This window comes from Corythoichthys intestinalis, chromosome 1, assembly GCF_030265065.1.
Source record: "Corythoichthys intestinalis isolate RoL2023-P3 chromosome 1, ASM3026506v1, whole genome shotgun sequence".
Classification (NCBI taxonomy): domain Eukaryota; kingdom Metazoa; phylum Chordata; class Actinopteri; order Syngnathiformes; family Syngnathidae; genus Corythoichthys; species Corythoichthys intestinalis.
Genome location: NC_080395.1, coordinates 48,698,758 through 48,705,360, shown reverse-complemented (window position 1 = coordinate 48,705,360; position 6,603 = coordinate 48,698,758).

The window sequence follows — 6,603 nt, the reverse complement described above, 5'->3', positions numbered from 1 at the left end:
GGTCAAAGTGTGTCTAATTTTTCATTTCCTCGACACCAGCAAACAGGTAAGATTATTCTGTCATTTCTGAAAGGCCTCATATGTCCATGAATTTGCAGTTATACTTTAAAATCGTTTACTTGCATTTTAATAAAGAGCACATTGTTATTTACACATCTATAAATTGGATTGCAGCAACTTCATTTTATACTGCATTTTATAACCATGTTTCAAGTTGACTTGTGACAGAAGTCAAGTTAACCTTTAACGAAGCACATGCATGAACTTTTAAGCAAAATCAGGTCAATAAATGCCCCTTTAGATGACGTGGCAAAATACAGTATACACACATTCATAAAACTGGGAAGTTGAACTTCTGGAGTTTGAAATATTCTGGGTTTCTTTTTTCATTCAGGATGACGACTATCTGCAGTTTTACCAACTGTCATTAGCTGTTGAATTGATTTTCGTGATAACCTTAATTAAAGCACACTGAAATCAAACAACTTAATATTAACTCATTCACTGCCAGCGCGACCATAGAGTAAGCATTGTGGTAGTTAGGAAATGTAAGAAAAATAGAAGGAAACTTATCTTTAAAATACCTATTGATGCTAATAGACTTATGATCAATTTTAATCAACAACCATTCCCAATCACAAACAATTTTCCCTGTCAAAATTTTTGACTGGGAGGCGAGCCCCAGTCAAAATGGATTAGGTGTCGATTGCTTTCATTATCAGCCAACGAGTTAACAAAGACACAACAAAGCATTGATTTGAGCTGATATTTATTCAATGATGCCCATGTATTACAATGTACAGTGCTGACCGTGTGCAGGGCTTAATGAAGTCTAAGGACTACCAACAAATTTTGCAGCACAATGTAGGGCCCAGTGTGAGAAAGCTGGGTCTTCCTCAGAGGTCATGGGTCTTCCAGCAGGACAATGACTCAAAACACACTTCAAAAAGCACTAGAAAATGGTTTGAGAGAAAGTACTGGCGACTTCTTATGTGCCCAGCAAACAGCCCAGACTTGAATTCCATAAAACACCGGTGGAGAGATCTGAAAATGGAAGTTTGGAGAAGGCACCCTTCAAATCTCAGGGACCTGGAGCAGTTGGCCAAAAAAGAATGGTCTAAAATTCCAGGAGAGCAGTGTAAGAACCTCATTGATGGACACCGGAAGCTGTTGTTCGCAGTTATTTTGTCTAAAGGTTGTGCTACCAAGTATTAGGCTGAGGATGCCAATACTTTTGTCCGGCCCATTTTTGGAGTTTTGTGTAACATAATATACACACATATATATACAGTGGGAGAACAAGTATTTGATACACTGCCGATTTTGCTGGCTTTCCCACTTGAAAAGCATGTAGAGGTCTGTAATTTTGATCATAAGTTCTCTTCAACTGTGAGGGACGGAATCTAATACAAAAATCCGGAAAATCACGTTGTATGATTTTTAAATAATAAATTTGCATTTAATTGCATGAAATAAGTATTTGATACATCACAAAAACCGAACTTAATATTTGGTACAGAAACCTTTGTTTGCTATTACAGATACCAAACGTTTCCTGTAGTCCTTGACAAGGTTTGCACACACTGCAGCAGGGATTTTGGCCCACTCCTCCATGCAGATCTTCTCCAGAGCCTTCAGGTTTCGGGGCTGCTGCCGGGCAACACGGACTTTCAGCTCCCTTCATAGATTTTGTATCGGGTTCAGATCTGGTGATTGGCTAGGCCACTCCAGGACCTTAAGATGCTTCTTACGGAGCCACTCTTTAGTTGCCTTGGCTGCGTGCTTTGGGTCATTGTCATGCTGGAAGACCCAGCCACGACCCATCTTCAGGGCTCTCACTGAAGGAAGGAGGTTGTCAGCCAAGATATGGCAATACATAGCTCATCCATCCTCCCCTCAATACGGTGCAGTCGTCCTGTACCCTTGGCAGAGAAGCAGCCCCAAAAAATGATGTTTCCTCCTCCATGTTTCACGGTTGGGATGGTGTTCTTGGGGTTGTACTCATCCTTCTTTTTCCTTCAAACACGACGAGCCGAGTTTAGACCAAAAAGTTCAATTTTGGTCTCATCCGACCACATGACCTTCTCCCATTGCTCCTCTGGATCATCCAGATGGTCAGTGGCAAACTTCAGACGTGTTTGGACATGCACTGGCTTCAGCAGCGGGACCTTGCGTGCGCTGTAGGATTTTAATCCATGACGGTGTTCAGTGTTTCCGATGGTTTTCTTCGAGACTGTGGTTCCAGCTGTCTTCAGGTCATTGACCAGGTCCTGCCGTGTATTCTGGGCTGATCCCTCACCTTCCTCATGATCAGGGATGCCCCACGAGGTGAGATCTTGCATGGAGCCCCAGAACGAGGCAGACTGACCGTCAACTTGAACTTCTTCCATTTTCTAATAATCGCTCCAACAGTTGTTACCTTCTCACCAAGCTGCTTGCTTATTTTCCTGTAGCCCATCCCAGACTTGTGCAGGTCTATTATTTTATCCTTGATGTCCTTACACAGCTCTTTGGTCTTGGCCATTGTGGAGAGGTTGGAGTTTGTTTGTTTGAGCATGTGAACAGGTGTCTTTTATACAGGTAACAAGTTCAAACAGGTGCAGTTACTTCCGGTAATGAGTGGAGAACAGGAGGGGTTCTTAAAAAAGAACTAAGAGCTGAAATATTTACTAGTTGGTAATGTATCAAATACTTATTTCATGCAGTTAAATACAAATTTATTATTTCAAAATTATACAATGTGATTTTCTGGATTTTTGTATTAGATTCCGTCCCTCACAGTTGAAGAGAACTTATGATACAAATTACAGACCTCTACATGGCTTGCAAGCGGGAAAACCAGCAAAATCGGCAGTGTATCAAATACGTGTTCTCCCCACTGTGTATACAGTATATATATATACACATTTTTTTTCATTCTCTTTTATGTTTTTTAATTGCAAGCAAAATAAATGAAGATATTACTACCAAAGCATTTGTGATTGCAATCATTTTCTGGGAGAAATTGAGCGTTATCTGACAGAATTGCAGGGGTGCCAATAGTTTTGGCCAGCAATGTAGCTCTATTACCTAAAGGGGTCAATAATTGCCGCTATCAATTATGTTGCCATTAACGCCTCTGTCTTTGTACTCTTGAGTCCAGATTATGACACTGTAAAAGCAGGTGTGTTATGAAGTTCATTAGCATTAAAGATATACAGTGACTTGACCCTGAGATAGATAGAAGTCTAATAATCTTTAACCTTGTGTCCTATGGACACAGGATAGTCTTTATGCAACAGGTTTCTTTTTCAGTCCCACATGCAAATGTGCAAATATATATGTAATGAAACAAAACCAGTATTTGATGCTGCTTACTCTGTTGTACTGAGGAGATAACAATGTGCAATTTGTGTCCTGGTACTCATTAAATTCTAAGGCATTAGTGAGCAATAGGTAACAGAGATGAAAGCCATTGGACTTTAAATATAGCAGGCCAATTTTGGTAAAATGTCACGGCGAGGAAACTTAGTTAAAACGATTTTTAACTTTTCAACAAGACATTTGAATTACATTGAAATCAGTGGATGTGAAGCTACGAATTAGCGATATAGCGCTCTCGAAGTAAAACGACATAATCCAATCACTGGTTCGTTTTGTGAAAAAAAAAAATCACAAGTCGTTCTTATCGGAAGGCACCATTGCAATCATGTGGACAAATGAAACAATTATAATGAATCAATGGCTTCTTGAAATCTGGAATGCACAGCACATACATTGGGGCAAATAAGTATTTAGTCAACCACTAATTGTTCAAGTTCTCCCACTTGAAAATATTAGAGAGGCCTATAATTGGCCTATAAAAAAAAGCAGAAAATCACATTGTTTGATTTTTAAGGAATTTATTTGCAAATCATGGTGGAAAATAAGTATTTGGTCAATACCAGTAGTTCATCTCAATACTTTGTTATGTACCCTTTGTTGGCAATAACGGAGGCCAAACGTTTTCTGTAACTCTTCACAAGCTTTTCACACACTGTTGCTGGTATTTTGGCCCATTCTTCCATGCAGATCTCCTCTAGAGCAGTGATGTTTCGGGGCTGTCGTTGGGCAACACGGACTTTCAACTCCCTCCTCACCCCGTGGCGTCAAAATGATAACAAGAACAGTGAGCAAAAACCCCAGAACCACACGGAGGGGACCTAGTGAATGACCTACAGAGAGCTGGGACCACAGTAACAAAGGCTACTATCAGTAACACAATGCGCCACCAGGGACTAAAATCCTGCACTGCCAGACGTGTCCCCCTGCTGAATTAAAGTACACGTCCAGGCCCATCTTCGGTTCGCTAGAGAGCATTTGGATGATCCAGAAGAGGACTGGGAGAATGTGTTATGGTCCGTGTTGCCCAACGACAGCCCCAAATGCATGGAGGAATGGACCAAAATACCAGCAACAGTGTGTGAAAAGCTTGTAAAGAGTTACACAAAACTTTTGGCCTCCGTTATTGCCAACAAAGGGTACATAACAAAGTATTGAGATGAACTATTGGTATTGACCAAATACTTATTTTCCACCATGATTTGAAAATAGATTCTTTAAAAATCAAACAATGTGATTTTCTGGGGGGGGGGGTTTCTCCACATTCTGTCTCTCATGGTTGAGGTTTACCCAAGTTGACAATTACAGGCCTCTCTAATATTTTCAAGTGGGAGCACTTGCACAATTAGTGGTTGACTAATTACTTATTTGCCCCACTGTATTATACTGCAAAAGGAAATCTTCCTCAGATTTTTAGCATTCTTCTTTTTTTCTTTTGTGTCCACTTTGAAATGAACAATTGGTCTCAGTTCAACACTTGTACACTGTAATTTATTATACATAACGAAAATGACCCATTCCCAAGTGGAATTCCGTATCCTTAGATCTGAGTCACTGCACCACTACGACAAAAAAACCTCACAGCTGATATAAACTTGTACTGCAGAACAGCATAGCAGATGGCCGCTTCCGTATTGCATGTTGTGGCCAGATAACCTACAAGTTCTCTACCTTTTCTTCGCTATAGTAAAAGCACTCTTCCCCACAGTAGACTCATCTGCCTTATCATTATCATCAGTTCAAAACAAACAAGGCTTGATGAGTGATGCTCTTGTGATAGCGTTGCAGTAGTTACTCGGCAGGCACAGTGAGAGGCAGCATTCCGTGACTTTCTTCTCTCGTTTCGGTGTAGCCACTTTGAGAGGAAAACAAACACACCCAGGCTGAAAAGATGCAAAGGGAGGAGACAGAAGCTTGCTTGTTTATACGCCGTTGCGGCCATCCTCGCGCTGCTGAGGGAGGAATGTTGTGAATGAGTGAGGCGGCAGGGCAGCTGAGTGAGACTAACAAGTGGTTGCCATGCAGCAGGAGCGTGTGCGTTGCTATAGGGAGAGATAGAGAAACAGAATGATAATGAAGCAAGAGGCAGCAAGTAAGGCAGCATGAGGATGAGCAGCAGCATCCTTGAGAACAGACACAACCCGGCTTGAGCCACCCCCTCCCTCCTTCGACACCTTCCTTTTTGGATTTTTGTTTTGGTGAGACACTAGCCTTCAACATGTTTATAGTGGGAGGTTTCACAGACGGATTTGCACCTCGTCTTAGAGGGAGGACCTCTGCAGAAGATGTGCTATCAACAGGTTCTGTGAATAGCACCATCATGACGGTAAGATAAGACCTTTGCAAGTACAGTGTCTCTCTTGCTATACATACCTGTATCCTATCAATCACCCTACCTACTTACCTCTTCTGTGTCAGACGATTCATTCCACTATATCCCATTCTCTCGAGCCACCTGCTGCTTGTAAAGATTTGGAGAGAAATGCTGAAAGAGGTGGACTTGCAGCAATTCTGTGCATTCACTGTTTTATGTCTAATAGAATTACACTGTCTGGCCAGCATATGCTTCTATGCAACAGGTCGAAAGCCATTTTGTTTCTAACTAACATACAGTAGAAAATGTCATGCCTGAACATGATGTAACCTTTGCATTATTGCTTTGCACGTGTTTCATATCTGACTATAAGCACTGCGACATGCTGGGATTTTATGTCGGCCTGAAGCTATGTAATCATGCTTTAGGCAATGATACCCTCTTATTGCTGGGACTTCAAGTAGCCCCCCACCCCCACCTTGACTGTTTGGTTTATCTCCATCTCTGCAACATTGTGTCAAGATGAAGAGATCGAAGTTTGTCTGGACAAGCTATTAATAGATTCCTTCAACCTTCATGAGTCACGGTTAGTTCTCGGATGCATTACAAACAATCTAAATTGAATACATTTCTAAATTTCACTAAGCCGAACCTTTATCCAATATGTTCATGCCGAGTTAAAGGATTAGTAGTTCTAAAGGCTTATTTAATTGGATTTTAACTGAGTCCCCATCTGAAGCCATCACATTATATTTACCCAGGTAACATGCAACCAGTGACCCCGTCAAAGAAGAGATGAGGCACCTGGATGTTGATTTACAATGTGCAGTGTCCACTACAACCACTCCCTCGCTGCCATGAGCGGAAACGACATGATGGCGCACTCTCTGACTCTGGAACAGAAGACGGCATTTGCCTTCGTAGGGATG